Source organism: Myodes glareolus, chromosome 1 (assembly GCF_982192425.1).
Source record: "Myodes glareolus chromosome 1, mMyoGla1.1, whole genome shotgun sequence".
Classification (NCBI taxonomy): Eukaryota; Metazoa; Chordata; class Mammalia; order Rodentia; family Cricetidae; genus Myodes; species Myodes glareolus.
This window is the reverse complement of record NC_142026.1, coordinates 69,989,658-70,001,748: the sequence shown is the minus strand read 5'-3', so window position 1 is coordinate 70,001,748 and position 12,091 is coordinate 69,989,658. Positions and strand designations below refer to the sequence as shown.

General features: G+C 40.5%; 1 pseudogene; it reads right to left on the bottom strand.

Annotated features, from left to right (window-relative positions):
- Nucleotides 1-3,391: 3,391 nt before the first annotated feature.
- Nucleotides 3,392-9,107, bottom strand: LOC125395494 (vomeronasal type-1 receptor 3-like; annotated as a pseudogene).
- Nucleotides 9,108-12,091: the final 2,984 nt, after the last annotated feature.

Here is a 12,091-nt window from a genome sequence, read left to right as displayed (position 1 = left end):
CTTTAAAATTCTAATTAACCCAATTTAAAAAATGGGGCACTGAACTGAACAGAGAATTCTCAACAGAAGAAGTTCAAATGGCCAAGAGACACTTAAGGTCATCTTCAACTTCCTTAGCGATCAGAGAAATACAAATCAAAACAACTTTGAGATACATCTTACACCTGTCAGAATAGCTAAAATCGAAAACACCAATGATAGCCTTTGTTGGAGAGGATGTGGAGTAAGGGGAACACTCATCCATTGCTGGTGGGAATGCAAACTTGTGCAACCACTTTGGAAATCAGTGTGGTGGTTTCTCAGGAAATTCTGAATCAACCTACCTCAGGATCCAGCAATTCAACTCTTGGGAATATTTCTAAAAGAATCCCAATCATACTACAAAAGCATTTTTTCAACTCTGTTCATAGCAGCTTTATTTGTAATAGCCAGAACCTGGAAACAACCCAGATGCCCCTCAATGGAAGAATGGATAAAGAAAGTGTGGAATATATACACATTAGAGTACTACTTAGCGGTAAAAAACAATGACATCTTGAATTTTGCGTGCAAATGGATGGAAATAGAAAACACTGTCCTGAGTGAGATAACCAAGACCCAAAAAGATTAATAACAAGGTGAACCCAAAGAAAAACATATATAGATCCTCCTGGAAATTGGAAGCAAACAAGATTGTAGGGCAAAATTGTGAGCATGCGGGTGGGGGCAGGAGTGAGGGTGAGGTTGGGGAAAAGGGAGAATGGGAGAGGGAAGGGAGAAAGGAAGACCTGGCAAGAGCTTGGGGGAATAGTAGGGTGAAGATGGAGGAAGGGCAGATACAGGAGCATGGAAGAAGATATCTACATTAAGGCAGCCATTTTAGGGTTAGCAAGAGACTTGGCTCTAGAGGGGATCCCAGGTGTTCACGGGGATGCCCCCAGCTAGGTCCTTGGACAGCAGAGGAGAGGGTGCCTGAACTGTCCTTGCCCCACTATCACACTGAGGGTTATCTTGAATATCACCATAGAATCTTCGTCATGCAACCAATGGAGATAGAGACAAAGACCCTCATCAGAGTAACGGACTGAGCTCCTAAGGTCCTGTTGAAGGGCAGAAGGAGGGAGAAGATGAGCAAGGAAGTACAACAACTGAGGCAGTGTGCCTGTTGTAATGGAAGCTCACCAAATCTACCTGGACCGGGTCTGAATGAGCATGTGATCAAACCGAATTCTCTGATTGTGGCTGACAATGGGGGCTGACTGAGAAGGGACTTGTTTTTACAGCATGTTCTGGCTTTTGGGGTCCCTAGTCTATATGGATGCACAGCTCCCTGGGCCTGGATGTAGTGGGGAGGGCCTTGGACTTCCCACAGGACAGGGTTCCTTGCCCTCTCTCAAGCAGAGTAGGAGAGGGAGGAGGGGGTGTGGGGCAGCAGGAGGGGATTGGGAGGCAGGAAGAAAATGTAAATAATTGAATGGAAAAATAAAAATTAAAAAAAGAAAAATCTAAAACTATAAGAGACATTTTGTAGCTGATATTTAGGAAAGCACATAAGGGGTGTTTGAGAAATTTTATCACTTTGGACATTTCTGTCCATGATAGAGAACTCTAAAAATGGTGACATCAAGAAAGAACCAACTTAGTTACGTCTATATTAACTTTTTTTCTAGATTTAAAAATATGTATCGAAGACTCAGTATTAAATCAAGGAATTTTGTATGGGTGTGTCACTGCTGTGCACGTATGTAAGAGTCATATATCAACATGAGAAACCATACGCCATCATTCTGTCAAAGCAATTCTCTACACAGGATGTCTCTACACAGGATGTCTCTTCACATGTACTCACCAAACTGGAAGCCATTAAGTCACTTAGAGCTCAAGTTCCTGCTTCCCAGGTAAAGGGATTGCAGGCTAGTGCTGAGAGACAGACATTTAAGTGTCTTCTAAGGTTCCAACTCAAGCCTCATGATTACAATGAAAGTCCCTCCCTAATTGAGCCATATTCTTCCAGACCCAAGGCATCACCTCCAAACCCTGAAAGGGTCTACTCAAATACCCACTGTCCATTCTCTCAGCCTCCATGAGAATAAATTAAATTGAATCACGTCCATCAAACATCCTCATGGCCTCCATTCTACTTTTCTCCTGTTAATTTAGATCAATAGATAGTTTCCTTTGTAAATATTTGGGCAAGAGAATACAAACTCACCAATAAGAAAAACTAAAAGTTTCTACTATTTCCCAAATCCAAATAACTATCTTTCTACCTAACTTAGTCATCACTCAACCAAGGCACTCATTAGAGGCTTCAAGCACTCATCAGTCAGACCCACCATGAATGTCCCCATGTTTCTGCCACTTGATTCCCACTTCTCTTCCAAGTCAAACTTGTCCTTACTGTACTCAGTGATGAGAAACTGCTACAAGACCAGCTGAGAAATCATCTGCTCCTTGCTCTGATTTTCCTGCTGCAACTATGAGATAAACATCTCCCAGAGTGTTTGCAGCTTCTGCTTTACACAGCAGCCAGTGTCACTTGGGGGAAAGTTGAGCTGAGCAGTTGGGGACTTAGAGATGTCATCTCCAGACTTCACAGAAGAATCCTGGGTTGAAATAAACTCTGGACTGCCTAGTTCAAAGCCATTTGCTAGTGACTGGGGCTTAAAGGATTCTCTGATCTAAGAAGACATTCTGGTCTGGATTCTCAGAAAGATTAAGCTACGGCAGTTCAGGATCTGTATTGTGACTTGAAGGTCTGTTCAAACAATAAGTGGATGTGTAATAGCTATAAATTAAAAAGAGAAGAGATAAATAATTAAAATCAAAAATCAACTGAGAGTTCGCTCAAAGATAGTTTCCTGGAGTAAACACTTCATGGTAGTTTTTACTTCTACAGAACAGAGCAAAACGTAGATATAAAGCAGAACAATATATGACTCAATTGGGAGAAAAGTCTTGTGGTGAGGAGTGTAAGACCTACCATCATATTACAGCAAGGTGTGTAGTAGCTCAAGGTTTTGGGTGTCTCCTGCAAAATGGGAAGTTCTACTGTAGCTTACCCTCAAGTTTTAAATTTCACCCTTGTTTCCCATTCTAAAACACCATAGAACAATCTTCCCATTGGGAAAAAAAAAACGATTAAAAGTCAATGATAAGAAGCATTAGATTTACAGGGCAACAAAGACATATGCATGAACATAAATATTGCTCGTTCCCACTCTTGAGTAGTCTTCAGAATTTAAAATGTCAAAAAGCCTTGATCAGAGAGGTTGTCCAAAAGACTACACTCCACCATTGATATCTCCCCATACTTTTGATTCAGATTCTCCTGAACCCCACGAAAGATTACACACACACACATACACACACACACACACACACACACACACACACACACAAACACATCTAATCAAGTGCAAAGACAGTAAATGGTTTTCTTCTTCAACTTGAACTCTTTCTCAGAATTCCAAGCTTCATTCCAGGAAGCACGAGGAAGTGGTGCATGCTTCAAGGTCATTACACAGATGATGCCTACCTAACCAGAGCAACAAAAACAAGCAAGGTAATACAATAAGGGAAAGCCAGTTTTCCTACTGATTGAATCATGGTTGGAACTCAGCCCCAGCTCTACATCTCTAATGTAATACAATCTCTTGATGCTTTCCTGTAAGAAGAACACATCCTAACCAAGTACTGTAAGTCACTGCGATGAAAGGGGACCATATTCCTGAGAAAAATGTCAAGTCTGGCATTTATGTCCCATGACTTCTGATCCTGCGTTCTCACATATAGCTCATTTCAAACTTGTTAAAGTTTCCAAATGTCCATAGAGTTTTGGATCCCAAATGCTGCAGTGAACAAGGTACAGCACTTGGCATTTGAATAATACAGTCAGCAGGAGGCACCCAGGACCTGTCTGGTGGACAACCCAGAAAAGACAGAGGCTTGACTGGGCTCATCTCCGACAGTAGAGAGAGGGGTATGTATTTTATTTTGGGAAAACAAGATGCTTGACAGACACAATATGCAGACAGTAATTAAAATGTGTGGTCAAAAATAAGGAGACTATTCTCTCTCTTCTTGTTCTTTTCTAATTTTTGGTGTCTGCTTGTTTTGTAAAATGGTGTCTTGTAGCCTAGTCTGCTAAAAACACTCACTAAGAAGTTAAGAATGACCTTGCTGACAATCATCTGGTTCATACCTCCCTAGTGCCTGGGGCCCAGAACTGCCTCAGTGCTTCATGCATCCATTTGTTTTTGTTTTTGTGTTTTCCTCTGGTTTCCTTTGGTTTTTTTGAAACATTGCAGCCCTGGACATCTTGGAATTCACTAAGTAGACAAGGTTGATTTCAAAATTGCATACACTTGCCTTTGACTTCTGATTGCTGAGATTAAAGGCATGTGCCATTATGAATGGATGCCTCCAAGCATGATAATTGATAGGTTGAATTGTTTCCCCTGATGTTCATACCTTGAGGTCTCAACCCCAAAGACTGTTCTCTTACCAAAAAAGTTCTGAGCCTCAGATCAAAATTCAGAACCCTAAATGCCATTACCTGGAAGTATGAATGTTGAAACGTCAAGTCCAGTTACCCTGGGAGGATAAAAAAAATTTCACATGATAGGAAAAGAATTTCACATTTTGGGACTGGATTAGCAGATGGTAGAATCCTGATTCAATGTTCACTATAAAAACACATGATTTGTCTGCATTAGTATTCAATCCTATTGATGATAGCATGGATTTTGAATAAATGAAGCCATGCTGGTCAAAAGAAGCATTCATATGAAAATATTTCTTTCCATGAGAATAAACATGCCACTCTGTGTCACTATTTATTTCCCACCCATGATTTCAGGAGACATATTTTAATGTTGTTTGGTCGTTTTTGGTTTTTTTGTTTGTTTGTTTGTTTTTGTCTGTTAAGACAGGGTTTTCTAGGTAAACCTGGATGCCCTACTACTTACTCTGTAGACCTTGCTGGCCTCGAACTTTCAGAGAGCCACCTCTCTCTGCCTTCTGAGTGCTGGGATTAAATGCTTATTCCACCAAGGTCCAGCATCAGGGGTACAAATTAACCTAACACTTAGAATGCTTGGAGAAAATCATGGACCTTTAATTCATGTGCATGCCTTTAATCCCAACACTGAGTAAAATAAGTAGGGGGATTTCTGTGAGTCTGAGCCCAGCCCTCCTACATATTGACTTCCAGGACAACCAGGGCTACATTAAGAGAAATGTCTCTCAAAACTAAAACCAAACAGACAAATGTAACGATGCCTGAAATAGAGAGAGGCAGCCCTAGAACCCCAGCACTGGGCATCTAGAAGCCATAGGATTTCAGTGAGAGGTCATTCTCAACTTCTTACTGAGTCTATGAGTAGAGTAGGCTGCAAGATAATATTTTGAACAAACAAAATAAAAACCATTTTAATTCCTCCACAGGCCAGTCTTCACATCATGTCTATCAAACATCAGGGTTTCCCAAAATGAAATACATTCCCCTCTTTCTGCAGACAGAGACGAGGTTGATTCAGCCTCTATCTTTTCTGTGTTGTATTTCAGACACTTCCTGGGTGCCTCCTGTCCTCTGTTTCATTTGACTGCCAAGGATTTGACCTGTTTAATACAGCATTAGGGATCCAAATAACCCCAGAAATCAGGAATTCTTATCAACTTTGGAATAAGCCATGTGTGAGAACACAGTGTCAGAATTCATGGGAGATAAAGGCCAATTTCCAGACCATCCTGCTATAAAGCTCCACCCACAGCACTCCTCCCTCACTCCCAGGCTCTGTCTATCTCTAAGCCTGGCCCTCCCCTTCCCATGGTACTTCCTGACAGGACAACATGGAAGGTTCCATTGCTTACAAAAAAGAAGAAAGGGATATTTCCTTATGGTCTAAATAAAACTACAATCCTCTTTCATCTTTTAGAATACTGGGTTCATGTCCTAATAATGTTTTAAGGCATAATAAAGCCATCATATTAGCCAGTGTTCAGCGTTCAACACTGGCGTATAGCTCATACCCATGGTATCGCAGTTCTGATCAGTTATGTGGTTCTGAACAATGATAGTCACTTCTTCCCTGCTATTCATTAGCAAACACGGCAGAATATTTACTGTGCCTAAAAGATTTTCAAAACTAACCAAAGTAAATTCTCATCATTAACTTGTTTATCACAAGAGGCTTCTGCAGAGCTCCAAGAGAAAGAAAAGACACACACGTGCTGCTTATTTGGAACTTGTTACCTGTCTAGTTCTTTATTCGATTTTCTAGAAGCTTCTGATTAAATATGAAAATATTGTTGATAAAATGTTTTGGATTATTGAAGGCACTTTAGGAGTGAGTATATAATTATGTAATATTCATATTTATTCATATCATTTTCACTTATTTAATATGTATTCATTTATGCTTTGACAATTTTATATATTTTATTATATTCTTTGACATTTTCCAACTCCTCTCAGATCATCCCATACTCCACACACACTTTCTCCTTCTTAAGAAAAAGCAAAAGCAATGACAAATGGAAAAATATCAATAAATATATCAAGTCTGAAAAGTGTTTGCAAACTTTTCCTGGGTATGAGGCCTGATCTTTAGTCTGGTTCACATACCCAGTGTCACTCCATTGAAGAAAACTGAAATTTCCCTCTCCTAGCAGCTTTCAAAGACAAAAAGCTTCTTGGAGGCATGTGGAAGTTTAACGAATTTTAATCAAAAGTAGAATGAAAATGAAAGTAGAAAGGAAGGAAAGACAAGGGAAGGATTCTATTTTAAGCACAGAAGGTAGATTTTCACAGGAAGGAGTGGACAGAGTCTATTCTGCATCTAGCAGTAAACATCTAATTCCTGTTAAAAATCTTTTCAAGTCTCAGCTCTAATCATAACAACATGGTCATTTCTCTGTACCCATGTAAGTCTCAAGTTTATAATTCTCCTTATCCTGACATGAAAATAGTTCTCACCTGTATAGTGTGTGATGCCACAGCAAGTGCTGAGCAAAAAGTGGAGTCTGTCTTGGGTTGAGACGAGACTCTGGGCCCTGATTTATAGCTTTATTCCCAGGTCCCCTTTTCTACTACAGGAGAACTTTGTAGCTCAACTCTAGATCTATGACACCATCTACATTAGGGGCTGAAAAAACTCTCAAATGACTTTCCACCAATTAGAAGTCAGTGCAAAGCTGCCCACATGGCAGGAGCAAATCCAAGGAAGCAATTAGGATGAAATAGGTAGAAAACATCTCTGTGAGCCCAGTGTTACAAGGAGGGATGCTGTGAATATGTATTCCTCCCATTAGCTAACAAAGAACATGCTTTGGCCTATGGCAGAGGAAAATATAGATAGGCGGGAAACCCAAGCAGAACTAGAGAGAGAAAGAAGGGATGGAGAGAGATGCCAGTAAGTCGCTCATAAAACCAGATACCAGAACACCTAAGATAACGTCACAGCCATGTGACATTATACAGACTATTAAAAATGAGTTGATTTACAAGTGGGAAAAAGCCCAAGCCATCGACCAAGCAATTATATTAATATTAGCCTCTGAGCCACTATAAGTGGCTGTGGGCACTGATGGACAGAAGAGAATCCAGTCCAGCGGGGCCAGGCAAGACAGACCAAGAAGCTTCCAACTACAGAGAGATACAGAAAGGGCCAATGCTAAGAAAATGAAATTGGGGAACAGGTTTCCAAAATCAAGGGGATGTGCCTGATGCTGCCTCAACTTGATGTGCCATGCTTTGTTCAAGCCCATGGGAGACCTGCCCCTTTCTGAATGCAGGTGTAAGAGGAGTGAATAGGGAGAGGGTAGGTGGCAAGGGAGGAAGAGAGGAAAAGAGGGAGGGGAAACTGCAGTTTCATATATGTAAAATAGATTAAAAAATGTTATTTAAGGAAAATAAAAAAGGAGAAGACTAGGGTTCATGTCAAACTCAGAGGCCAATATCTCTTATCACAGCAGGTTAATAACAGACTGAAACTCAACCCAATACTGTAGGTAAGAACAAAGGGAGAAATGGGAAAGCATTTTTAATAAAAATACACATACTCCCCAGAGTATTGGATTTTTGTAATGGTTCATAAAGATAGCCAGAATGGAAGAGACTGAGTAAGAGGTGACAATATGTACACCAAGGTGAGGATAGTCTGGGCAGCTCTGTCCTCAGGCGAGACTTTCAGAAAGTGTTGAGCACTGTGGATATGCTTGGCTTGCCTCTTATGTCTGTAGAGGACACTCACCATGGAGACACTTGAGCAGGGCATGAGACACAGACATAGGCCATCAGTGAAACAGTCAGAACATACACAGAGCCATTACAATATTAGCAGAAACAAACCATGAGCGGTACCCACAACTCACGCTCCAAATCACACTTTTGGTGGAAATGGGCCCTGACAATCTTTCTGGAGTCAAAACATTTATTCCATAAACACCCACTATCAAATTACATCCAATGTCATCCAGGAAATCCTTAAACCCAAAATGTGACATTGCAGAATGCCTCTTGGGATGATAGGCAAGCAGATGACAAAGGTCAAACGCTCTACAATCAGGTCTATAGTAATATTTTATTTATGTTTTAATAAATAAAGCTTGCCTAAATATCAGAAAGGCAAAACTAAGCCAGCAGAAGTCAGGCAGTGGTGGCACACACCTTTAATCCCAGAATTCTGGGAGACAGAGGCAGATGGACCTCTGTAAATTCAAGGCCACCCTGTCTACACAAGATAAGATCAATGCTGAAACAAATCTAGGTGGTGATGGTTCACACCTTTAATGCCAGTACTAGGAAGTAATGTCTTTAATCCCAACTGTACAAAGAATATAAACTGGTTGGAGAGAGAGGCTCAGTCGGCTTAGTCTATTTAGTCTGCTCAGTCTGCAGTCGCCCAGCCTTGGTGGAGGTAAGACTTCTCTAGTGACTTGGCTGCTTTGCTTTTCTGGTTTTCAGGTTCAACCTCAATTTCTGTCCCTGTGTTTTTATTATTTGAGTTACAAATGTCTTTGGGCACTATCCACTTTCCAGTGAATATCAAAATGGCATAATAAAATAGTACCAAGGAACAGCCAAGGATTCCGACTACAGTCTTGGAGAAGAGGAAAATTCCCATTACCAAGTTTGCAGAAGACATTTTCTTTTTTATCATTAAAATTAATTTATTATTTTTAAATAGAAAACAAACAATCTTTTTTCATTTTACATACCAATCCCAGTTCCTACTCCTTCCCCTCTTCCTATTCCCTCCACCTGCCTCCCTCCTTATCCCCCATCCACTCCTCAGAGAGGGTAAGGCATATTGTCTGGGGAAGGTCCAAGGCCCTCCCTACTATATCTAGACTGAACAAGGTATCCGTCCAAAGAGAATAGGTTCCAAAAAACTCAGTACAAGCAGTAGGGATAAATTCTGGTGCCACTGTTAGTAGCCCTGCAATCTGCCCTAGCCATACAACCATCACCCACATTCAGAGGGACTAGTTTGGTCCTATGCTGTTTCCTTCCCTGTCCGGCTGGTGTTTGTGAGTTCCCATTAGTTCAGGTAAGCTGTTTTAGTGGGTGTCTCCATCATGGTCTTGACCTCTTTGCTCATGTCCTCACTCCTCCCACTCTTTAACATTTTCATACATACTTAAAAAGTAAATTAAAGTAGTAAGTTCAACTGTTGGACTCAAGTGTCCAAACATCACGAAGGAGTTGCCCCCAGAGACCATTTCATACACCATAGCTGATGTAAAAGCATGAGGATTGTATTAATTCTGTCATGACAGGGTCCCTCAGCATTCAGGAAGCCGAGAGATCTCAAATAGCTGGTACAGTCTACTTTTAAAGGACAAGGCCATAGAAACAAGGGGGCTGTTCTTTGACCATTATGATTGGCTTATTCGAAAAGGGCTAATACCAATAATTGGCTGAAGAACTATTGTCAGATCAAATGAGGTAAGAGGTCATTTTGACCCTGTTTCCCAGGGGACTGAATCAAAACATACGTGTATGGGTAATTGTTCAGGAACTGAGTCAATTATCTTAAAGGTTATCTTGCCCCAATTTCTGGAGAACATACGTGCATGTGTAGCTGTTAGGTCCTTGGTTCCCAGGGGAGGAAGGGAAGCACTAAGGCACGAAGGCTGAGAGGGTTCAGAAATGGCTTCAGAATTGTCTTAAAGTCTTACACAACAGGCCCTGGAAATAATTTCAAGAAGTTAGTTTAGCTTAAATAAAACAGTCATCATTTTCTTGTATTTACTTAGCTGTCTCACTGAAGAATATCTAAAAGCTTGTTGTTTATAGTAGGTATGTTCAGCCCCATGCCTTGTGGAAGACATGGACCCACCCTGCACCGGCCCACAGCATGTCCAGGCAAGTGGTAGTGAGGGCACAGGAGATGCAGGCATGCCCCAATCCGGCCCTCAGGACTCAGCTGATGGGTTCTGGAATGTATGCAGGCAAAGGCTCATCCTCCCTTCAGGTCCTGTCCACCATGTTTCAGTGTGCATATGGGCAACACAAAATAGACTTTGTTTTTGTTTGTGAGAGTGGGGGAAAGTCATGGGAGAGGGAGCAGATAAGGAAAAACTTGGAAGTGGGCCCTATGGGGGACATGATGTGAGATTCCAAAAGAATCGGTAAAAATTACTTTTAATAAAAGTATTCTCTATTATTTCAATGGAAAGTATTGGATGTGTTTAGTAATGATTAATGTTATCACAGAATGTGGTGGCACAAGCTTTTATTCCTAGTACTAAGAAGACAGAGGCAGACAGACCTAGGAATTTGAGGCTAACCTGGTCTATAGCTTCAGTTCCAGGATAGCCAGGGCTACACACAGAGAAAGCCTGACTTAAAAAGCCAAAATGACAATGATAGAAAAAAAGGAAAAAAAGGATTGTTTTCATTCATTCTGACTAAATAAAACGATTTGAGATCATTTTTCTAAGAATATTCAAATCATGCCATAATTTCTGAATTTACATGACCAAAATTTGAAATTCACCTAGAGCAACAAGAGAAATATTTCAGTTATGTTTAGAATGAGTGGTTAAATTTTGAAATATAAAATGAATATTTAAAGATTCCTTTTAAATTCCTTTTAATATTTAATATTAATTTTTATTATATTAAATAAATATTTTTTAATATTAATTATTTAATTAAATATTTAATTAATTATTAAATATTTTAAATATTCCTTTTAATATTTAATATTAATTTTGCTTTAAATTATGTGTGCTTTCATGGACACTTCTGCAAAGCTCATTTCATAACTTACAAGCAAGTAACATGTCAAGACAGCATTTTAAAAATAGGGGTCAGAGAGATGATCAGCCAGTAAAGTGCTCACTGTGCAAACATGAGGATCTGAGTTTGGGTCCTCCGAACACTTAACGGAACACCAAGCCCGGTGGCACCGAGCTCCAGTGCTGGGAAGATGGGGACAGGTGGGTCTCTGGGGCTCACTGGTTGGTGTAGGAGGGTCTTCTTTCTATGTGTTATTTTCATTGGTTGAATAAAGAGACTGCCTTGGCCTTTTGATAGGGCAGCCCTTAGATGGGCGTGGTAGACAGAACAGAATTCTGGGAGGAAGAAGGCAGTGTGGCAGACGCCATGATTCTCCTGCCCAAGATGAACGCTGGTTAGACTCATGCCGGTAAGCCACAGTCAAGTGGCAATACACATTAATAGAAATGGGTTAATCAAGATGTGAGAGTTAACCAGTAAGAGGCTAGAGCTAATGGGCCAGGAACTGTTTAAATGAATATAATTTGAGTGTTGTTATTTCAGGGTATAAGCTAGCCAGGCAACAGGACACAGCCCATTGTTCCTCTTACAACTGGTAAACCAATCTAGCCAAACTGGCAAGCTCCAGGACAGTAAGAGACCCTATCTCAAAAACTGAGGTAGAGAGCAATTGAGGAAGACTCCAGATATTGACCTCTAGCACACACAGGTGCACCTATGTGCACAGTGACCACACACACACAAATCACCTGCAAGATTATTCATATTTTGTTTTCAAAAATAGTAAAAGTATCTTTTTTTCCAACCTGAAAACATTAAACACTAAAGTGGGCAGTTGAAAATGCTTTTCACAGGACTGAA